Source organism: Lissotriton helveticus, chromosome 1_2, assembly GCF_964261635.1.
Source record: "Lissotriton helveticus chromosome 1_2, aLisHel1.1, whole genome shotgun sequence".
In the NCBI taxonomy this organism is placed as follows: Eukaryota; Metazoa; Chordata; class Amphibia; order Caudata; family Salamandridae; genus Lissotriton; species Lissotriton helveticus.
The window spans coordinates 376,928,667-376,948,680 of NC_136058.1; the positions used below are offsets into that span (position 1 = coordinate 376,928,667).

General features: G+C 47.4%; 32 non-coding genes across 32 annotated transcripts; 11 read left to right on the forward strand and 21 right to left on the reverse strand.

Annotated features, from left to right (window-relative positions):
* Window positions 1-82: 82 nt before the first annotated feature.
* On the forward strand, window positions 83-153 carry TRNAG-GCC (transfer RNA glycine (anticodon GCC)). The gene has a single exon. It is a non-coding gene; the product is annotated as a tRNA-Gly (tRNA).
* Window positions 154-224: 71 nt separating this feature from the next.
* Window positions 225-296, reverse strand: TRNAW-CCA (transfer RNA tryptophan (anticodon CCA)). The gene has a single exon. It is a non-coding gene; the product is annotated as a tRNA-Trp (tRNA).
* A 529-nt stretch (window positions 297-825) lies between these two features.
* Window positions 826-896, forward strand: TRNAG-GCC (transfer RNA glycine (anticodon GCC)). The gene has a single exon. It is a non-coding gene; the product is annotated as a tRNA-Gly (tRNA).
* A 71-nt stretch (window positions 897-967) lies between these two features.
* On the reverse strand, window positions 968-1,039 carry TRNAW-CCA (transfer RNA tryptophan (anticodon CCA)). Its single transcript has one exon. It is a non-coding gene; the product is annotated as a tRNA-Trp (tRNA).
* Window positions 1,040-2,495: 1,456 nt separating this feature from the next.
* TRNAG-GCC (transfer RNA glycine (anticodon GCC)) lies at window positions 2,496-2,566 on the forward strand. Its single transcript has one exon. It is a non-coding gene; the product is annotated as a tRNA-Gly (tRNA).
* A 71-nt stretch (window positions 2,567-2,637) lies between these two features.
* Window positions 2,638-2,709, reverse strand: TRNAW-CCA (transfer RNA tryptophan (anticodon CCA)). Its single transcript has one exon. It is a non-coding gene; the product is annotated as a tRNA-Trp (tRNA).
* Window positions 2,710-2,957: 248 nt separating this feature from the next.
* Window positions 2,958-3,031, reverse strand: TRNAN-GUU (transfer RNA asparagine (anticodon GUU)). The gene has a single exon. It is a non-coding gene; the product is annotated as a tRNA-Asn (tRNA).
* Window positions 3,032-3,238: 207 nt separating this feature from the next.
* TRNAG-GCC (transfer RNA glycine (anticodon GCC)) lies at window positions 3,239-3,309 on the forward strand. The gene has a single exon. It is a non-coding gene; the product is annotated as a tRNA-Gly (tRNA).
* A 71-nt stretch (window positions 3,310-3,380) lies between these two features.
* Window positions 3,381-3,452, reverse strand: TRNAW-CCA (transfer RNA tryptophan (anticodon CCA)). Its single transcript has one exon. It is a non-coding gene; the product is annotated as a tRNA-Trp (tRNA).
* A 248-nt stretch (window positions 3,453-3,700) lies between these two features.
* TRNAN-GUU (transfer RNA asparagine (anticodon GUU)) lies at window positions 3,701-3,774 on the reverse strand. Its single transcript has one exon. It is a non-coding gene; the product is annotated as a tRNA-Asn (tRNA).
* Window positions 3,775-6,125: 2,351 nt separating this feature from the next.
* TRNAN-GUU (transfer RNA asparagine (anticodon GUU)) lies at window positions 6,126-6,199 on the reverse strand. Its single transcript has one exon. It is a non-coding gene; the product is annotated as a tRNA-Asn (tRNA).
* A 349-nt stretch (window positions 6,200-6,548) lies between these two features.
* On the reverse strand, window positions 6,549-6,620 carry TRNAW-CCA (transfer RNA tryptophan (anticodon CCA)). Its single transcript has one exon. It is a non-coding gene; the product is annotated as a tRNA-Trp (tRNA).
* A 1,456-nt stretch (window positions 6,621-8,076) lies between these two features.
* On the forward strand, window positions 8,077-8,147 carry TRNAG-GCC (transfer RNA glycine (anticodon GCC)). The gene has a single exon. It is a non-coding gene; the product is annotated as a tRNA-Gly (tRNA).
* A 71-nt stretch (window positions 8,148-8,218) lies between these two features.
* On the reverse strand, window positions 8,219-8,290 carry TRNAW-CCA (transfer RNA tryptophan (anticodon CCA)). Its single transcript has one exon. It is a non-coding gene; the product is annotated as a tRNA-Trp (tRNA).
* Window positions 8,291-8,538: 248 nt separating this feature from the next.
* On the reverse strand, window positions 8,539-8,612 carry TRNAN-GUU (transfer RNA asparagine (anticodon GUU)). Its single transcript has one exon. It is a non-coding gene; the product is annotated as a tRNA-Asn (tRNA).
* Window positions 8,613-10,963: 2,351 nt separating this feature from the next.
* TRNAN-GUU (transfer RNA asparagine (anticodon GUU)) lies at window positions 10,964-11,037 on the reverse strand. Its single transcript has one exon. It is a non-coding gene; the product is annotated as a tRNA-Asn (tRNA).
* A 349-nt stretch (window positions 11,038-11,386) lies between these two features.
* TRNAW-CCA (transfer RNA tryptophan (anticodon CCA)) lies at window positions 11,387-11,458 on the reverse strand. Its single transcript has one exon. It is a non-coding gene; the product is annotated as a tRNA-Trp (tRNA).
* A 1,456-nt stretch (window positions 11,459-12,914) lies between these two features.
* Window positions 12,915-12,985, forward strand: TRNAG-GCC (transfer RNA glycine (anticodon GCC)). Its single transcript has one exon. It is a non-coding gene; the product is annotated as a tRNA-Gly (tRNA).
* A 71-nt stretch (window positions 12,986-13,056) lies between these two features.
* TRNAW-CCA (transfer RNA tryptophan (anticodon CCA)) lies at window positions 13,057-13,128 on the reverse strand. Its single transcript has one exon. It is a non-coding gene; the product is annotated as a tRNA-Trp (tRNA).
* A 248-nt stretch (window positions 13,129-13,376) lies between these two features.
* On the reverse strand, window positions 13,377-13,450 carry TRNAN-GUU (transfer RNA asparagine (anticodon GUU)). The gene has a single exon. It is a non-coding gene; the product is annotated as a tRNA-Asn (tRNA).
* A 207-nt stretch (window positions 13,451-13,657) lies between these two features.
* TRNAG-GCC (transfer RNA glycine (anticodon GCC)) lies at window positions 13,658-13,728 on the forward strand. Its single transcript has one exon. It is a non-coding gene; the product is annotated as a tRNA-Gly (tRNA).
* Window positions 13,729-13,799: 71 nt separating this feature from the next.
* On the reverse strand, window positions 13,800-13,871 carry TRNAW-CCA (transfer RNA tryptophan (anticodon CCA)). Its single transcript has one exon. It is a non-coding gene; the product is annotated as a tRNA-Trp (tRNA).
* A 1,468-nt stretch (window positions 13,872-15,339) lies between these two features.
* Window positions 15,340-15,410, forward strand: TRNAG-GCC (transfer RNA glycine (anticodon GCC)). The gene has a single exon. It is a non-coding gene; the product is annotated as a tRNA-Gly (tRNA).
* A 71-nt stretch (window positions 15,411-15,481) lies between these two features.
* Window positions 15,482-15,553, reverse strand: TRNAW-CCA (transfer RNA tryptophan (anticodon CCA)). The gene has a single exon. It is a non-coding gene; the product is annotated as a tRNA-Trp (tRNA).
* A 1,473-nt stretch (window positions 15,554-17,026) lies between these two features.
* Window positions 17,027-17,097, forward strand: TRNAG-GCC (transfer RNA glycine (anticodon GCC)). Its single transcript has one exon. It is a non-coding gene; the product is annotated as a tRNA-Gly (tRNA).
* A 71-nt stretch (window positions 17,098-17,168) lies between these two features.
* Window positions 17,169-17,240, reverse strand: TRNAW-CCA (transfer RNA tryptophan (anticodon CCA)). Its single transcript has one exon. It is a non-coding gene; the product is annotated as a tRNA-Trp (tRNA).
* A 248-nt stretch (window positions 17,241-17,488) lies between these two features.
* Window positions 17,489-17,562, reverse strand: TRNAN-GUU (transfer RNA asparagine (anticodon GUU)). Its single transcript has one exon. It is a non-coding gene; the product is annotated as a tRNA-Asn (tRNA).
* Window positions 17,563-17,769: 207 nt separating this feature from the next.
* On the forward strand, window positions 17,770-17,840 carry TRNAG-GCC (transfer RNA glycine (anticodon GCC)). Its single transcript has one exon. It is a non-coding gene; the product is annotated as a tRNA-Gly (tRNA).
* Window positions 17,841-17,911: 71 nt separating this feature from the next.
* TRNAW-CCA (transfer RNA tryptophan (anticodon CCA)) lies at window positions 17,912-17,983 on the reverse strand. Its single transcript has one exon. It is a non-coding gene; the product is annotated as a tRNA-Trp (tRNA).
* Window positions 17,984-19,439: 1,456 nt separating this feature from the next.
* Window positions 19,440-19,510, forward strand: TRNAG-GCC (transfer RNA glycine (anticodon GCC)). Its single transcript has one exon. It is a non-coding gene; the product is annotated as a tRNA-Gly (tRNA).
* Window positions 19,511-19,581: 71 nt separating this feature from the next.
* TRNAW-CCA (transfer RNA tryptophan (anticodon CCA)) lies at window positions 19,582-19,653 on the reverse strand. Its single transcript has one exon. It is a non-coding gene; the product is annotated as a tRNA-Trp (tRNA).
* Window positions 19,654-19,901: 248 nt separating this feature from the next.
* TRNAN-GUU (transfer RNA asparagine (anticodon GUU)) lies at window positions 19,902-19,975 on the reverse strand. The gene has a single exon. It is a non-coding gene; the product is annotated as a tRNA-Asn (tRNA).
* Window positions 19,976-20,014: the final 39 nt, after the last annotated feature.

Below are 20,014 nucleotides of genomic sequence, written 5' to 3' on the forward strand. Positions count from 1 at the left end.
TTTGTTCATATGTGTACAATTTAAGTGTGTGCACCTGATCACTGTCTTGGGCAGAGCTCTGACTGTGAACAACCCATGTGAAGCATTGGTGGTTCAGTGGTAGAATTCTCGCCTGCCACGCGGGAGGCCCGGGTTTGATTCCCGGCCAATGCAAGACTGCTTTCTTTTGACTTTGTTTTCGAAAGGAAATATATGACCTCAGTGGGGAATAAAATGGTGAGCAGTGACCCCGACGTGATTTGAACACGCAACCTTCTGATCTGGAGTCAGACGCGCTACCGTTGCGCCACGAGGTCCTTACACTTACAGCTTTCGGAGCCAGATCAACAAATGCTGTGGGCCTTTTGACTTATTTTCCCCTCCTCATATGCCTACAGTTGTATTACAGAGCTTGACCTTTTGTTTTCTATCCTAATTATGAAATTGACTGCAGGTGCCGAGAGAACGCAGAGAATTGAAATATTCAGGGAAAGGGTGTCCAGCAGGAGAGAGCAAAGGTATGTATCTGTTTTCCATTCAAGTGTTTCATGCAGGCAAAATAATACGTCCCTGGGTGGGCTTGAACCACCAACCTTTCGCTTAAAATCCGAACGTGCTAACCGATTGCGCCACAGAGACGAGTGACTACAGCATCTTTCCTTAGACTCAATATATATCTTGATATGTATGTGCCTGCCTGGAGCTTGTCTTATATAAGCCATCATCATGTGAAACTTTGGCGTTGTCATGTCTGCTGCGCACACTTTGTTCATATGTGTACAATTTAAGTGTGTGCACCTGATCACTGTCTTGGACAGAGCTATGCCTGTGAACTCCCCATGTGAAGCATTGGTGGTTCAGTGGTAGAATTCTCGCCTGCCACGTGGGAGGCCCGGGTTCGATTCCCGGCCAATGCAAGGCTGCGTTCCTTTGACTTTGGTTTCGAAAGGAAATATATGAACTCAGTGGGGAATAAAATGGTAAGCAGTGACCCCGACGTGATTTGACCACGCAACCTTCTGATCTGGAGTCAGACGCGCTACCGTTGCGCCACAAGGTCCTTACACTTACAGCCTTCAAGCCAGATCAACAAATGCTGATGGCCTTTTGACTTATTTTCCCCTCCTCATATGCCTACAGTTGTATTACAGGGCTAGGCCTTTTGTTTTCTATCCTAATTATGAAATTGACTGCAGGTGCAGAGAGAACGCAGAGGATTGAAATGTTCAGATAAAGGGTCTTAAGCAGGAGAGAGCAGAGGTACGTATCTGTGTTTCATTAAAGTGTTTCATGCAGGCAAAAAGGATACTTCCCTGGGTGGGCTTGAACCACCAACCTTTCTGTTAACAACCGAACGCGCTAACCATTTGCACCACAGAGGTTAATAACTGTAGCACAGTTCCTGAGACTCAATATATATCTTGATAATTGTGTGCCTGCCTGGAGCTTGTGTTATATAATGCGTCTTTATGCCATACAGCATTTCTCATTTGCTTAGTGTCTTGTTATTGTTGGACGTAATGATGAATAGACTACTGTCTAATGGTCTTAGAGCCAGTATTACTACCGGTCCCAGTGTATGAGACACATACATGACTTTTCTGTTGCCTGCTTAGCATAGCTCCCTGCTCCTCTGTAGGTGTGCTACCAGCCAGTAAGGCGTGTGCCTTGCCCATCAGATGTGTTATGTTAGACTTGACTTCTCTGTGAGCAAAGTCTCCCTCCCATAGCAGGTGCTTTCTCTGAACTCTTGACTTGTAAGACTGCTGGGAAAGGCCCTCCCTAGCCCCTCACTCAGATAGATACATTTACCTTCAGAGCTCAGCTTTGGAGAAAGAGATTGGGGAGAGAGCAAATAGGGGAAGGCCAATGGTGCACACTTTATTTTACATAAAAGCTGGGGCTTGTGGGAGGACAGGGACAAGAGGGTTCTCAGGGAAAGAAATCCCAGGAGTATTGATGGATAGGCCCTGAAACACAACAATCCCGGATTGGCAAGGCACAATATGCCTGTGCAACAGGCCTGACCCTAGGCTTCCGGAGTTCTTGGTCACAAAAGGCTCCAGTGATCTAAGCCCGACCAGGGCTGTAGGCCGCGTTGGGAGCGCGTTAGGGACGCAGGGCGCAGAACTCTGCCCGTTTCACCCCAGCATTTAGGGGAGGACACAGAATCTGGGAAAGCCAGTGGGAAGGATTTTCCAGGAGGAGAGTTCAGTGAGATAATCTGAAACACAATAGTGCTGGTGATCTGGCGGGTGCATTCTGTGAACCACTTTTGTCGGGAGCAGCCTGCCATCATGCCCTGATAAACACAACTCTAGTCCCAAGCCAGTGACCTCAGCAAATGCAAAGACATTCATAGTTATAGTCTCCTGCATCTGATTCTTGCCATCTTCATGTGAAACGTTGGCGTTATCATGTCTGCTGCGCACACTTTGTTCATATGTGTACAATTTAAGTGTGTGCACCTGATCACTGTCTTGGGCAGAGCTCTGCCTGTGAACAACCCATGTGAAGCATTGGTGGTTCAGTGGTAGAATTCTCGCCTGCCACGCGGGAGGCCCGGGTTCGATTCCCGGCCAATGCAAGACTGCTTTCTTTTGACTTTGTTTTCGAAAGGAAATATATGACCTCAGTGGGGAATAAAATGGTAAGCAGTGACCCCGACGTGATTTGAACACGCAACCTTCTGATCTGGAGTCAGACGCGCTACCGTTGCGCCACGAGGTCCTTACACTTACAGCTTTCGGAGCCAGATCAACAAATGCTGTGGGCCTTTTGACTTATTTTCCCCTCCTCATATGCCTACAGTTGTATTACAGAGCTTGACCTTTTGTTTTCTATCCTAATTATGAAATTGACTGCAGGTGCCGAGAGAACGCAGAGAATTGAAATATTCAGGGAAAGGGTGTCCAGCAGGAGAGAGCAAAGGTATGTATCTGGTTTCCATTCAAGTGTTTCATGCAGGCAAAATAATACGTCCCTGGGTGGGCTTGAACCACCAACCTTTTAGTTAACAGCCGAACACGCTAACCGATTGCACCACAGAGACGAGTGACTACAGCATTTTTCCTTAGACTCAATATATATCTTGATATGTATGTGCCTGCCTGGAGCTTGTCTTATATAAGCCATCATCATGTGAAACTTTGGCGTTGTCATGTCTGCTGCGCACACTTTGTTCATATGTGTACAATTTAAGTGTGTGCACCTGATCACTGTCTTGGACAGAGCTATGCCTGTGAACTCCCCATGTGAAGCATTGGTGGTTCAGTGGTAGAATTCTCGCCTGCCACGCGTGAGGCCCGGGTTCGATTCCCGGCCAATGCAAGGCTGTGTTCCTTTGACTTTGTTTTCGAAAGGAAATATATGAACTCAGTGGGGAATAAAATGGTAAGCAGTGACCCCGACGTGATTTGACCACGCAACCTTCTGATCTGGAGTCAGACGCGCTACCGTTGCGCCACAAGGTCCTTACACTTACAGCTTTCGGAGCCAGATCAACAAATGCTGTGGGCCTTTTGACTTATTTTCCCCTCCTCATATGCCTACAGTTGTATTACAGAGCTTGACCTTTTGTTTTCTATCCTAATTATGAAATTGACTGCAGGTGCCGAGAGAACGCAGAGAATTGAAATATTCAGGGAAAGGGTGTCCAGCAGGAGAGAGCAAAGGTATGTATCTGTTTTCCATTCAAGTGTTTCATGCAGGCAAAATAATACGTCCCTGGGTGGGCTTGAACCACCAACCTTTCACTTAACAGCCGAACGCGCTAACCGATTGCGCCACAGAGACGAGTGACTACAGCATCTTTCCTTAGACTCAATATATATCTTGATATGTATGTGCCTGCCTGGAGCTTGTCTTATATAAGCCATCATCATGTGAAACTTTGGCGTTGTCATGTCTGCTGCGCACACTTTGTTCATATGTGTACAATTTAAGTGTGTGCACCTGATCACTGTCTTGGACAGAGCTATGCCTGTGAACTCCCCATGTGAAGCATTGGTGGTTCAGTGGTAGAATTCTCGCCTGCCACGTGGGAGGCCCGGGTTTGATTCGCGGCCAATGCAAGGCTGCGTTCCTTTGACTTTGTTTTCGAAAGGAAATATATGAACTCAGTGGGGAATAAAATGGTAAGCAGTGACCCCGACGTGATTTGACCACGCAACCTTCTGATCTGGAGTCAGACGCGCTACCGTTGTGCCACAAGGTCCTTACACTTACAGCCTTCAAGCCAGATCAACAAATGCTGATGGCCTTTTGACTTATTTTCCCCTCCTCATATGCCTACAGTTGTATTACAGGGCTAGGCCTTTTGTTTTCTATCCTAATTATGAAATTGACTGCAGGTGCAGAGAGAACGCAGAGGATTGAAATGTTCAGATAAAGGGTCTTAAGCAGGAGAGAGCAGAGGTACGTATCTGTGTTTCATTAAAGTGTTTCATGCAGGCAAAAAGGATACTTCCCTGGGTGGGCTTGAACCACCAACCTTTCTGTTAACAACCGAACGCGCTAACCATTTGCACCACAGAGGTTAATAACTGTAGCACAGTTCCTGAGACTCAATATATATCTTGATAATTGTGTGCCTGCCTGGAGCTTGTGTTATATAATGCGTCTTTATGCCATACAGCATTTCTCATTTGCTTAGTGTCTTGTTATTGTTGGACGTAATGATGAATAGACTACTGTCTAATGGTCTTAGAGCCAGTATTACTACCGGTCCCACTGTATGAGACACATACATGACTTTTCTGTTGCCTGCTTAGCATAGCTCCCTGCTCCTCTGTAGGTGTGCTACCAGCCAGTAAGGCGTGTGCCTTGCCCATCAGATGTGTTATGTTAGACTTGACTTCTCTGTGAGCAAAGTCTCCCTCCCATAGCAGGTGCTTTCTCTGAACTCTTGACTTGTAAGACTGCTGGGAAAGGCCCTCCCTAGCCCCTCACTCAGATAGATACATTTACCTTCAGAGCTCAGCTTTGGAGAAAGAGATTGGGGAGAGAGCAAATAGGGGAAGGCCCATGGTGCACACTTTATTTTACATAAAAGCTGGGGCTTGTGGGAGGACAGGGACAAGAGGGTTCTCAGGGAAAGAAATCCCAGGAGTATTGATGGCTAGGCCCTGAAACACAACAATCCCGGATTGGCAAGGCACAATATGCCTGTGCAACAGGCCTGACCCTAGGCTTCCGGAGTTCTTGGTCACAAAAGGCTCCAGTGATCTAAGCCCGACCAGGGCTGTAGGCCGCATTGGGAGCGCGTTAGGGACGCGTAAAGGGACGCAGGGCGCAGAACTCCGCCCGTTTCACCCCAGCATTTAGGGGAGGACACAGAATCTGGGAAAGCCAGTGGGAAGGATTTTCCAGGAGGAGAGTTCAGTGAGATAATCTGAAACACAATAGTGCTGGTGATCTGGCGGGTGCATTCTGTGAACCACTTTTGTCGGGAGCAGCCTGCCATCATGCCCTGATAAACACAACTCTAGTCCCAAGCCAGTGACCTCAGCAAATGCAAAGACATTCATAGTTATAGTCTCCTGCATCTGATTCTTGCCATCTTCATGTGAAACGTTGGCGTTATCATGTCTGCTGCGCACACGTTGTTCATATGTGTACAATTTAAGTGTGTGCACCTGATCACTGTCTTGGGCAGAGCTCTGCCTGTGAACAACCCATGTGAAGCATTGGTGGTTCAGTGGTAGAATTCTCGCCTGCCACGCGGGAGGCCTGGGTTCGATTCCTGGCCAATGCAAGACTGCTTTCTTTTGACTTTGTTTTCGAAAGGAAATATATGACCTCAGTGGGGAATAAAATGGTAAGCAGTGACCCCGACGTGATTTGAACACTCAACCTTCTGATCTGGAGTCAGACGCACTACCGTTGCGCCACGAGGTCCTTACACTTACAGCTTTCGGAGCCAGATCAACAAATGCTGTGGGCCTTTTGACTTATTTTCCCCTCCTCATATGCCTACAGTTGTATTACAGAGCTTGACCTTTTGTTTTCTATCCTAATTATGAAATTGACTGCAGGTGCCGAGAGAACGCAGAGAATTGAAATATTCAGGGAAAGGGTGTCCAGCAGGAGAGAGCAAAGGTATGTATCTGTTTTCCATTCAAGTGTTTCATGCAGGCAAAATAATACGTCCCTGGGTGGGCTTGAACCACCAACCTTTTGGTTAACAGCCGAACGCGCTAACCGATTGCGCCACAGAGACGAGTGACTACAGCATCTTTCCTTAGACTCAATATATATCTTGATATGTATGTGCCTGCCTGGAGCTTGTCTTATATAAGCCATCATCATGTGAAACTTTGGCGTTGTCATGTCTGCTGCGCACACTTTGTTCATATGTGTACAATTTAAGTGTGTGCACCTGATCACTGTCTTGGACAGAGCTATGCCTGTGAACTCCCCATGTGAAGCATTGGTGGTTCAGTGGTAGAATTCTCGCCTGCCACGTGGGAGGCCCGGGTTTGATTCGCGGCCAATGCAAGGCTGCGTTCCTTTGACTTTGTTTTCGAAAGGAAATATATGAACTCAGTGGGGAATAAAATGGTAAGCAGTGACCCCGACGTGATTTGACCACGCAACCTTCTGATCTGGAGTCAGACGCGCTACCGTTGCGCCACAAGGTCCTTACACTTACAGCCTTCAAGCCAGATCAACAAATGCTGATGGCCTTTTGACTTATTTTCCCCTCCTCATATGCCTACAGTTGTATTACAGGGCTAGGCCTTTTGTTTTCTATCCTAATTATGAAATTGACTGCAGGTGCAGAGAGAACGCAGAGGATTGAAATGTTCAGATAAAGGGTCTTAAGCAGGAGAGAGCAGAGGTACGTATCTGTGTTTCATTAAAGTGTTTCATGCAGGCAAAAAGGATACTTCCCTGGGTGGGCTTGAACCACCAACCTTTCTGTTAACAACCGAACGCGCTAACCATTTGCACCACAGAGGTTAATAACTGTAGCACAGTTCCTGAGACTCAATATATATCTTGATAATTGTGTGCCTGCCTGGAGCTTGTGTTATATAATGCGTCTTTATGCCATACAGCATTTCTCATTTGCTTAGTGTCTTGTTATTGTTGGACGTAATGATGAATAGACTACTGTCTAATGGTCTTAGAGCCAGTATTACTACCGGTCCCAGTGTATGAGACACATACATGACTTTTCTGTTGCCTGCTTAGCATAGCTCCCTGCTCCTCTGTAGGTGTGCTACCAGCCAGTAAGGCGTGTGCCTTGCCCATCAGATGTGTTATGTTAGACTTGACTTCTCTGTGAGCAAAGTCTCCCTCCCATAGCAGGTGCTTTCTCTGAACTCTTGACTTGTAAGACTGCTGGGAAAGGCCCTCCCTAGCCCCTCACTCAGATAGATACATTTACCTTCAGAGCTCAGCTTTGGAGAAAGAGATTGGGGAGAGAGCAAATAGGGGAAGGCCCATGGTGCACACTTTATTTTACATAAAAGCTGGGGCTTGTGGGAGGACAGGGACAAGAGGGTTCTCAGGGAAAGAAATCCCAGGAGTATTGATGGCTAGGCCCTGAAACACAACAATCCCGGATTGGCAAGGCACAATATGCCTGTGCAACAGGCCTGACCCTAGGCTTCCGGAGTTCTTGGTCACAAAAGGCTCCAGTGATCTAAGCCCGACCAGGGCTGTAGGCCGCGTTGGGAGCGCGTTAGGGACGCAGGGCGCAGAACTCTGCCCGTTTCACCCCAGCATTTAGGGGAGGACACAGAATCTGGGAAAGCCAGTGGGAAGGATTTTCCAGGAGGAGAGTTCAGTGAGATAATCTGAAACACAATAGTGCTGGTGATCTGGCGGGTGCATTCTGTGAACCACTTTTGTCGGGAGCAGCCTGCCATCATGCCCTGATAAACACAACTCTAGTCCCAAGCCAGTGACCTCAGCAAATGCAAAGACATTCATAGTTATAGTCTCCTGCATCTGATTCTTGCCATCTTCATGTGAAACGTTGGCGTTATCATGTCTGCTGCGCACACTTTGTTCATATGTGTACAATTTAAGTGTGTGCACCTGATCACTGTCTTGGGCAGAGCTCTGCCTGTGAACAACCCATGTGAAGCATTGGTGGTTCAGTGGTAGAATTCTCGCCTGCCATGCGGGAGGCCCGGGTTCGATTCCCGGCCAATGCAAGACTGCTTTCTTTTGACTTTGTTTTCGAAAGGAAATATATGACCTCAGTGGGGAATAAAATGGTAAGCAGTGACCCCGACGTGATTTGAACACGCAACCTTCTGATCTGGAGTCAGACGTGCTACCGTTGCGCCACGAGGTCCTTACACTTACAGCTTTCGGAGCCAGATCAACAAATGCTGTGGGCCTTTTGACTTATTTTCCCCTCCTCATATGCCTACAGTTGTATTACAGAGCTTGACCTTTTGTTTTCTATCCTAATTATGAAATTGACTGCAGGTGCCGAGAGAACGCAGAGAATTGAAATATTCAGGGAAAGGGTGTCCAGCAGGAGAGAGCAAAGGTATGTATCTGTTTTCCATTCAAGTGTTTCATGCAGGCAAAATAATACGTCCCTGGGTGGGCTTGAACCACCAACCTTTCACTTAACAGCCGAACGCGCTAACCGATTGCGCCACAGAGACGAGTGACTACAGCATCTTTCCTTAGACTCAATATATATCTTGATATGTATGTGCCTGCCTGGAGCTTGTCTTATATAAGCCATCATCATGTGAAACTTTGGCGTTGTCATGTCTGCTGCGCACACTTTGTTCATATGTGTACAATTTAAGTGTGTGCACCTGATCACTGTCTTGGACAGAGCTATGCCTGTGAACTCCCCATGTGAAGCATTGGTGGTTCAGTGGTAGAATTCTCGCCTGCCACGTGGGAGGCCCGGGTTTGATTCGCGGCCAATGCAAGGCTGCGTTCCTTTGACTTTGTTTTCGAAAGGAAATATATGAACTCAGTGGGGAATAAAATGGTAAGCAGTGACCCCGACGTGATTTGACCACGCAACCTTCTGATCTGGAGTCAGACGCGCTACCGTTGTGCCACAAGGTCCTTACACTTACAGCCTTCAAGCCAGATCAACAAATGCTGATGGCCTTTTGACTTATTTTCCCCTCCTCATATGCCTACAGTTGTATTACAGGGCTAGGCCTTTTGTTTTCTATCCTAATTATGAAATTGACTGCAGGTGCAGAGAGAACGCAGAGGATTGAAATGTTCAGATAAAGGGTCTTAAGCAGGAGAGAGCAGAGGTACGTATCTGTGTTTCATTAAAGTGTTTCATGCAGGCAAAAAGGATACTTCCCTGGGTGGGCTTGAACCACCAACCTTTCTGTTAACAACCGAACGCGCTAACCATTTGCACCACAGAGGTTAATAACTGTAGCACAGTTCCTGAGACTCAATATATATCTTGATAATTGTGTGCCTGCCTGGAGCTTGTGTTATATAATGCGTCTTTATGCCATACAGCATTTCTCATTTGCTTAGTGTCTTGTTATTGTTGGACGTAATGATGAATAGACTACTGTCTAATGGTCTTAGAGCCAGTATTACTACCGGTCCCACTGTATGAGACACATACATGACTTTTCTGTTGCCTGCTTAGCATAGCTCCCTGCTCCTCTGTAGGTGTGCTACCAGCCAGTAAGGCGTGTGCCTTGCCCATCAGATGTGTTATGTTAGACTTGACTTCTCTGTGAGCAAAGTCTCCCTCCCATAGCAGGTGCTTTCTCTGAACTCTTGACTTGTAAGACTGCTGGGAAAGGCCCTCCCTAGCCCCTCACTCAGATAGATACATTTACCTTCAGAGCTCAGCTTTGGAGAAAGAGATTGGGGAGAGAGCAAATAGGGGAAGGCCCATGGTGCACACTTTATTTTACATAAAAGCTGGGGCTTGTGGGAGGACAGGGACAAGAGGGTTCTCAGGGAAAGAAATCCCAGGAGTATTGATGGCTAGGCCCTGAAACACAACAATCCCGGATTGGCAAGGCACAATATGCCTGTGCAACAGGCCTGACCCTAGGCTTCCGGAGTTCTTGGTCACAAAAGGCTCCAGTGATCTAAGCCCGACCAGGGCTGTAGGCCGCATTGGGAGCGCGTTAGGGACGCGTAAAGGGACGCAGGGCGCAGAACTCCGCCCGTTTCACCCCAGCATTTAGGGGAGGACACAGAATCTGGGAAAGCCAGTGGGAAGGATTTTCCAGGAGGAGAGTTCAGTGAGATAATCTGAAACACAATAGTGCTGGTGATCTGGCGGGTGCATTCTGTGAACCACTTTTGTCGGGAGCAGCCTGCCATCATGCCCTGATAAACACAACTCTAGTCCCAAGCCAGTGACCTCAGCAAATGCAAAGACATTCATAGTTATAGTCTCCTGCATCTGATTCTTGCCATCTTCATGTGAAACGTTGGCGTTATCATGTCTGCTGCGCACACGTTGTTCATATGTGTACAATTTAAGTGTGTGCACCTGATCACTGTCTTGGGCAGAGCTCTGCCTGTGAACAACCCATGTGAAGCATTGGTGGTTCAGTGGTAGAATTCTCGCCTGCCACGCGGGAGGCCTGGGTTCGATTCCTGGCCAATGCAAGACTGCTTTCTTTTGACTTTGTTTTCGAAAGGAAATATATGACCTCAGTGGGGAATAAAATGGTAAGCAGTGACCCCGACGTGATTTGAACACTCAACCTTCTGATCTGGAGTCAGACGCACTACCGTTGCGCCACGAGGTCCTTACACTTACAGCTTTCGGAGCCAGATCAACAAATGCTGTGGGCCTTTTGACTTATTTTCCCCTCCTCATATGCCTACAGTTGTATTACAGAGCTTGACCTTTTGTTTTCTATCCTAATTATGAAATTGACTGCAGGTGCCGAGAGAACGCAGAGAATTGAAATATTCAGGGAAAGGGTGTCCAGCAGGAGAGAGCAAAGGTATGTATCTGTTTTCCATTCAAGTGTTTCATGCAGGCAAAATAATACGTCCCTGGGTGGGCTTGAACCACCAACCTTTTGGTTAACAGCCGAACGCGCTAACCGATTGCGCCACAGAGACGAGTGACTACAGCATCTTTCCTTAGACTCAATATATATCTTGATATGTATGTGCCTGCCTGGAGCTTGTCTTATATAAGCCATCATCATGTGAAACTTTGGCGTTGTCATGTCTGCTGCGCACACTTTGTTCATATGTGTACAATTTAAGTGTGTGCACCTGATCACTGTCTTGGACAGAGCTATGCCTGTGAACTCCCCATGTGAAGCATTGGTGGTTCAGTGGTAGAATTCTCGCCTGCCACGTGGGAGGCCCGGGTTTGATTCGCGGCCAATGCAAGGCTGCGTTCCTTTGACTTTGTTTTCGAAAGGAAATATATGAACTCAGTGGGGAATAAAATGGTAAGCAGTGACCCCGACGTGATTTGACCACGCAACCTTCTGATCTGGAGTCAGACGCGCTACCGTTGCGCCACAAGGTCCTTACACTTACAGCCTTCAAGCCAGATCAACAAATGCTGATGGCCTTTTGACTTATTTTCCCCTCCTCATATGCCTACAGTTGTATTACAGGGCTAGGCCTTTTGTTTTCTATCCTAATTATGAAATTGACTGCAGGTGCAGAGAGAACGCAGAGGATTGAAATGTTCAGATAAAGGGTCTTAAGCAGGAGAGAGCAGAGGTACGTATCTGTGTTTCATTAAAGTGTTTCATGCAGGCAAAAAGGATACTTCCCTGGGTGGGCTTGAACCACCAACCTTTCTGTTAACAACCGAACGCGCTAACCATTTGCACCACAGAGGTTAATAACTGTAGCACAGTTCCTGAGACTCAATATATATCTTGATAATTGTGTGCCTGCCTGGAGCTTGTGTTATATAATGCGTCTTTATGCCATACAGCATTTCTCATTTGCTTAGTGTCTTGTTATTGTTGGACGTAATGATGAATAGACTACTGTCTAATGGTCTTAGAGCCAGTATTACTACCGGTCCCAGTGTATGAGACACATACATGACTTTTCTGTTGCCTGCTTAGCATAGCTCCCTGCTCCTCTGTAGGTGTGCTACCAGCCAGTAAGGCGTGTGCCTTGCCCATCAGATGTGTTATGTTAGACTTGACTTCTCTGTGAGCAAAGTCTCCCTCCCATAGCAGGTGCTTTCTCTGAACTCTTGACTTGTAAGACTGCTGGGAAAGGCCCTCCCTAGCCCCTCACTCAGATAGATACATTTACCTTCAGAGCTCAGCTTTGGAGAAAGAGATTGGGGAGAGAGCAAATAGGGGAAGGCCCATGGTGCACACTTTATTTTACATAAAAGCTGGGGCTTGTGGGAGGACAGGGACAAGAGGGTTCTCAGGGAAAGAAATCCCAGGAGTATTGATGGCTAGGCCCTGAAACACAACAATCCCGGATTGGCAAGGCACAATATGCCTGTGCAACAGGCCTGACCCTAGGCTTCCGGAGTTCTTGGTCACAAAAGGCTCCAGTGATCTAAGCCCGACCAGGGCTGTAGGCCGCGTTGGGAGCGCGTTAGGGACGCAGGGCGCAGAACTCTGCCCGTTTCACCCCAGCATTTAGGGGAGGACACAGAATCTGGGAAAGCCAGTGGGAAGGATTTTCCAGGAGGAGAGTTCAGTGAGATAATCTGAAACACAATAGTGCTGGTGATCTGGCGGGTGCATTCTGTGAACCACTTTTGTCGGGAGCAGCCTGCCATCATGCCCTGATAAACACAACTCTAGTCCCAAGCCAGTGACCTCAGCAAATGCAAAGACATTCATAGTTATAGTCTCCTGCATCTGATTCTTGCCATCTTCATGTGAAACGTTGGCGTTATCATGTCTGCTGCGCACACTTTGTTCATATGTGTACAATTTAAGTGTGTGCACCTGATCACTGTCTTGGGCAGAGCTCTGCCTGTGAACAACCCATGTGAAGCATTGGTGGTTCAGTGGTAGAATTCTCGCCTGCCATGCGGGAGGCCCGGGTTCGATTCCCGGCCAATGCAAGACTGCTTTCTTTTGACTTTGTTTTCGAAAGGAAATATATGACCTCAGTGGGGAATAAAATGGTAAGCAGTGACCCCGACGTGATTTGAACACGCAACCTTCTGATCTGGAGTCAGACGTGCTACCGTTGCGCCACGAGGTCCTTACACTTACAGCTTTCGGAGCCAGATCAACAAATGCTGTGGGCCTTTTGACTTATTTTCCCCTCCTCATATGCCTACAGTTGTATTACAGAGCTTGACCTTTTGTTTTCTATCCTAATTATGAAATTGACTGCAGGTGCCGAGAGAACGCAGAGAATTGAAATATTCAGGGAAAGGGTGTCCAGCAGGAGAGAGCAAAGGTATGTATCTGTTTTCCATTCAAGTGTTTCATGCAGGCAAAATAATACGTCCCTGGGTGGGCTTGAACCACCAACCTTTTGGTTAACAGCCGAACGCGCTAACCGATTGCGCCACAGAGACGAGTGACTACAGCATCTTTCCTTAGACTCAATATATATCTTGATATGTATGTGCCTGCCTGGAGCTTGTCTTATATAAGCCATCATCATGTGAAACTTTGGCGTTGTCATGTCTGCTGCGCACACTTTGTTTATATGTGTACAATTTAAGTGTGTGCACCTGATCACTGTCTTGGACAGAGCTATGCCTGTGAACTCCCCATGTGAAGCATTGGTGGTTCAGTGGTAGAATTCTCGCCTGCCACGCGGGAGGCCCGGGTTCGATTCCCGGCCAATGCAAGGCTGCGTTCCTTTGACTTTGTTTTCGAAAGGAAATATATGAACTCAGTGGGGAATAAAATGGTAAGCAGTGACCCCGACGTGATTTGACCACGCAACCTTCTGATCTGGAGTCAGACGCGCTACCGTTGCGCCACAAGGTCCTTACACTTACAGCCTTCAAGCCAGATCAACAAATGCTGATGGCCTTTTGACTTATTTTCCCCTCCTCATATGCCTACAGTTGTATTACAGGGCTAGGCCTTTTGTTTTCTATCCTAATTATGAAATTGACTGCAGGTGCAGAGAGAACGCAGAGGATTGAAATGTTCAGATAAAGGGTCTTAAGCAGGAGAGAGCAGAGGTACGTATCTGTGTTTCATTAAAGTGTTTCATGCAGGCAAAAAGGATACTTCCCTGGGTGGGCTTGAACCACCAACCTTTCTGTTAACAACCGAACGCGCTAACCATTTGCACCACAGAGGTTCATAACTGTAGCACAGTTCCTGAGACTCAATATATATCTTGATAATTGTGTGCCTGCCTGGAGCTTATGTTATATAATGCGTCTTTATGCCATACAGCATTTCTCATTTGCTTAGTGTCTTGTTATTGTTGGACGTAATGATGAATAGACTACTGTCTAATGGTCTTAGAGCCAGTATTACTACCGGTCCCAGTGTATGAGACACATACATGACTTTTCTGTTGCCTGCTTAGCATAGCTCCCTGCTCCTCTGTAGGTGTGCTACCAGCCAGTAAGGCGTGTGCCTTGCCCATCAGATGTGTTATGTTAGACTTGACTTCTCTGTGAGCAAAGTCTCCCTCCCATAGCAGGTGCTTTCTCTGAACTCTTGACTTGTAAGACTGCTGGGAAAGGCCCTCCCTAGCCCCTCACTCAGATAGATACATTTACCTTCAGAGCTCAGCTTTGGAGAAAGAGATTGGGGAGAGAGCAAATAGGGGAAGGCCCATGGTGCACACTTTATTTTACATAAAAGCTGGGGCTTGTGGGAGGACAGGGACAAGAGGGTTCTCAGGGAAAGAAATCCCAGGAGTATTGATGGCTAGGCCCTGAAACACAACAATCCCGGATTGGCAAGGCACAATATGCCTGTGCAACAGGCCTGACCCTAGGCTTCCGGAGTTCTTGGTCACAAAAGGCTCCAGTGATCTAAGCCCGACCAGGGCTGTAGGCCGCATTGGGAGCGCCTTAGGGACGCGTAAAGGGACGCAGGGCGCAGAACTCCGCCCGTTTCACCCCAGCATTTAGGGGAGGACACAGAATCTGGGAAAGCCAGTGGGAAGGATTTTCCAGGAGGAGAGTTCAGTGAGATAATCTGAAACACAATAGTGCTGGTGATCTGGCGGGTGCATTCTGTGAACCACTTTTGTCGGGAGCAGCCTGCCATCATGCCCTGATAAACACAACTCTAGTCCCAAGCCAGTGACCTCAGCAAATGCAAAGACATTCATAGTTATAGTCTCCTGCATCTGATTCTTGCCATCTTCATGTGAAACGTTGGCGTTATCATGTCTGCTGCGCACACTTTGTTCATATGTGTACAATTTAAGTGTGTGCACCTGATCACTGTCTTGGGCAGAGCTCTGCCTGTGAACAACCCATGTGAAGCATTGGTGGTTCAGTGGTAGAATTCTCGCCTGCCACGCGGGAGGCCCGGGTTCGATTCCTGGCCAATGCAAGACTGCTTTCTTTTGACTTTGTTTTCGAAAGGAAATATATGACCTCAGTGGGGAATAAAATGGTAAGCAGTGACCCCGACGTGATTTGAACACGCAACCTTCTGATCTGGAGTCAGACGCACTACCGTTGCGCCACGAGGTCCTTACACTTACAGCTTTCGGAGCCAGATCAACAAATACTGTGGGCCTTTTGACTTATTTTCCCCTCCTCATATGCCTACAGTTGTATTACAGAGCTTGACCTTTTGTTTTCTATCCTAATTATGAAATTGACTGCAGGTGCCGAGAGAACGCAGAGGATTGAAATGTTCAGATAAAGGGTCTTAAGCAGGAGAGAGCAGAGGTACGTATCTGTGTTTCATTAAAGTGTTTCATGCAGGCAAAAAGGATACTTCCCTGGGTGGGCTTGAACCACCAACCTTTCTGTTAACAACCGAACGCGCTAACCATTTGCACCACAGAGGTTAATAACTGTAGCACAGTTCCTGAGACTCAATATATATCTTGATAATTGTGTGCCTGCCTGGAGCTTGTGTTATATAATGCGTCTTTATGCCATACAGCATTTCTCATTTGCTTAGTGTCTTGTTATTGTTGGACGTAATGATGAATAGACTACTGTCTAATGGTCTTAGAGCCAGTATTACTAACGGTCCCAGTGTATGAGACACATACATGACTTTTCTGTTGCCTGCTTAGCATAGCTCCCTGCTCCTCTGTAGGTGTGCTACCAGCCAGTAAGGCGTGTGCCTTGCCCATCAGATGTGTTATGTTAGACTTGACTTCTCTGTGAGCAAAGTCTCCCTCCCATAGCAGGTGCTTTCTCTGAACTCTTGACTTGTAAGACTGCTGGGAAAGGCCCTCCCTAGCCCCTCACTCAGATAGATACATTTACCTTCAGAGCTCAGCTTTGGAGAAAGAGATTGGGGAGAGAGCAAATAGGGGAAGGCCCATGGTGCACACTTTATTTTACATAAAAGCTGGGGCTTGTGGGAGGACAGGGACAAGAGGGTTCTCAGGGAAAGAAATCCCAGGAGTATTGATGGCTAGGCCCTGAAACACAACAATCCCGGATTGGCAAGGCACAATATGCCTGTGCAACAGGCCTGACCCTAGGCTTCCGGAGTTCTTGGTCACAAAAGGCTCCAGTGATCTAAGCCCGACCAGGGCTGTGCCCGACCAGGGCTGTAGGCCGCGTTGGGAGCGCGTTAGGGACGCATGGCGCAGAACTCTGCCCGTTTCACCCCAGCATTTAGGGGAGGACACAGAATCTGGGAAAGCCAGTGGGAAGGATTTTCCAGGAGGAGAGTTCAGTGAGATAATCTGAAACACAATAGTGCTGGTGATCTGGCGGGTGCATTCTGTGAACCACTTTTGTCGGGAGCAGCCTGCCATCATGCCCTGATAAACACAACTCTAGTCCCAAGCCAGTGACCTCAGCAAATGCAAAGACATTCATAGTTATAGTCTCCTGCATCTGATTCTTGCCATCTTCATGTGAAACGTTGGCGTTATCATGTCTGCTGCGCACACTTTGTTCATATGTGTACAATTTAAGTGTGTGCACCTGATCACTGTCTTGGGCAGAGCTCTGCCTGTGAACAACCCATGTGAAGCATTGGTGGTTCAGTGGTAGAATTCTCGCCTGCCATGCGGGAGGCCCGGGTTCGATTCCCGGCCAATGCAAGACTGCTTTCTTTTGACTTTGTTTTCGAAAGGAAATATATGACCTCAGTGGGGAATAAAATGGTAAGCAGTGACCCCGACGTGATTTGAACACGCAACCTTCTGATCTGGAGTCAGACGCGCTACCGTTGCGCCACGAGGTCCTTACACTTACAGCTTTCGGAGCCAGATCAACAAATGCTGTGGGCCTTTTGACTTATTTTCCCCTCCTCATATGCCTACAGTTGTATTACAGAGCTTGACCTTTTGTTTTCTATCCTAATTATGAAATTGACTGCAGGTGCCGAGAGAACCCAGAGAATTGAAATATTCAGGGAAAGGGTGTCCAGCAGGAGAGAGCAAAGGTATGTATCTGTTTTCCATTCAAGTGTTTCATGCAGGCAAAATAATACGTCCCTGGGTGGGCTTGAACCACCAACCTTTTGGTTAACAGCCGATCGCGCTAACCGATTGCGCCACAGAGACGAGTGACTACAGCATCTTTCCTTAGACTCAATATATATCTTGATATGTATGTGCCTGCCTGGAGCTTGTCTTATATAAGCCATCATCATGTGAAACTTTGGCGTTGTCATGTCTGCTGCGCACACTTTGTTTATATGTGTACAATTTAAGTGTGTGCACCTGATCACTGTCTTGGACAGAGCTATGCCTGTGAACTCCCCATGTGAAGCATTGGTGGTTCAGTGGTAGAATTCTCGCCTGCCACGCGGGAGGCCCGGGTTCGATTCCCGGCCAATGCAAGGCTGCGTTCCTTTGACTTTGTTTTCGAAAGGAAATATATGAACTCAGTGGGGAATAAAATGGTAAGCAGTGACCCCGACGTGATTTGACCACGCAACCTTCTGATCTGGAGTCAGACGCGCTACCGTTGCGCCACAAGGTCCTTACACTTACAGCCTTCAAGCCAGATCAACAAATGCTGATGGCCTTTTGACTTATTTTCCCCTCCTCATATGCCTACAGTTGTATTACAGGGCTAGGCCTTTTGTTTTCTATCCTAATTATGAAATTGACTGCAGGTGCAGAGAGAACGCAGAGGATTGAAATGTTCAGATAAAGGGTCTTAAGCAGGAGAGAGCAGAGGTACGTATCTGTGTTTCATTAAAGTGTTTCATGCAGGCAAAAAGGATACTTCCCTGGGTGGGCTTGAACCACCAACCTTTCTGTTAACAACCGAACGCGCTAACCATTTGCACCACAGAGGTTCATAACTGTAGCACAGTTCCTGAGACTCAATATATATCTTGATAATTGTGTGCCTGCCTGGAGCTTATGTTATATAATGCGTCTTTATGCCATACAGCATTTCTCATTTGCTTAGTGTCTTGTTATTGTTGGACGTAATGATGAATAGACTACTGTCTAATGGTCTTAGAGCCAGTATTACTACCGGTCCCAGTGTATGAGACACATACATGACTTTTCTGTTGCCTGCTTAGCATAGCTCCCTGCTCCTCTGTAGGTGTGCTACCAGCCAGTAAGGCGTGTGCCTTGCCCATCAGATGTGTTATGTTAGACTTGACTTCTCTGTGAGCAAAGTCTCCCTCCCATAGCAGGTGCTTTCTCTGAACTCTTGACTTGTAAGACTGCTGGGAAAGGCCCTCCCTAGCCCCTCACTCAGATAGATACATTTACCTTCAGAGCTCAGCTTTGGAGAAAGAGATTGGGGAGAGAGCAAATAGGGGAAGGCCCATGGTGCACACTTTATTTTACATAAAAGCTGGGGCTTGTGGGAGGACAGGGACAAGAGGGTTCTCAGGGAAAGAAATCCCAGGAGTATTGATGGCTAGGCCCTGAAACACAACAATCCCGGATTGGCAAGGCACAATATGCCTGTGCAACAGGCCTGACCCTAAGCTTCCGGAGTTCTTGGTCACAAAAGGCTCCAGTGATCTAAGCCCGACCAGGGCTGTTGGCCGCGTTGGGAGCGCGTTAGGGACGCAGGGCGCAGAACTCTGCCCGTTTCACCCCAGCATTTAGGGGAGGACACAGAATCTGGGAAAGCCAGTGGGAAGGATTTTCCAGGAGGAGAGTTCAGTGAGATAATCTGAAACACAATAGTGCTGGTGATCTGGTGGGTGCATTCTGTGAACCACTTTTGTCGGGAGCAGCCTGCCATCATGCCCTGATAAACACAACTCTAGTCCCAAGCCAGTGACCTCAGCAAATGCAAAGACATTCATAGTTATAGTCTCCTGCATCTGATTCTTGCCATCTTCATGTGAAACGTTGGCGTTATCATGTCTGCTGCGCACACTTTGTTCATATGTGTACAATTTAAGTGTGTGCACCTGATCACTGTCTTGGGCAGAGCTCTGCCTGTGAACAACCCATGTGAAGCATTGGTGGTTCAGTGGTAGAATTCTCGCCTGCCACGCGGGAGGCCCGGGTTCGATTCCCGGCCAATGCAAGACTGCTTTCTTTTGACTTTGTTTTCGAAAGGAAATATATGACCTCAGTGGGGAATAAAATGGTAAGCAGTGACCCCGACGTGATTTGAACACGCAACCTTCTGATCTGGAGTCAGACGCGCTACCGTTGCGCCACGAGGTCCTTACACTTACAGCTTTCGGAGCCAGATCAACAAATGCTGTGGGCCTTTTGACTTATTTTCCCCTCCTCATATGCCTACAGTTGTATTACAGAGCTTGACCTTTTGTTTTCTATCCTAATTATGAAATTGACTGCAGGTGCCGAGAGAACGCAGAGAATTGAAATATTCAGGGAAAGGGTGTCCAGCAGGAGAGAGCAAAGGTATGTATCTGTTTTCCATTCAAGTGTTTCATGCAGGCAAAATAATACGTCCCTGGGTGGGCTTGAACCACCAACCTTTCGGTTAACAGCCGAACGCGCTAACCGATTGCGCCACAGAGACGAGTGACTACAGCATCTTTCCTTAGACTCAATATATATC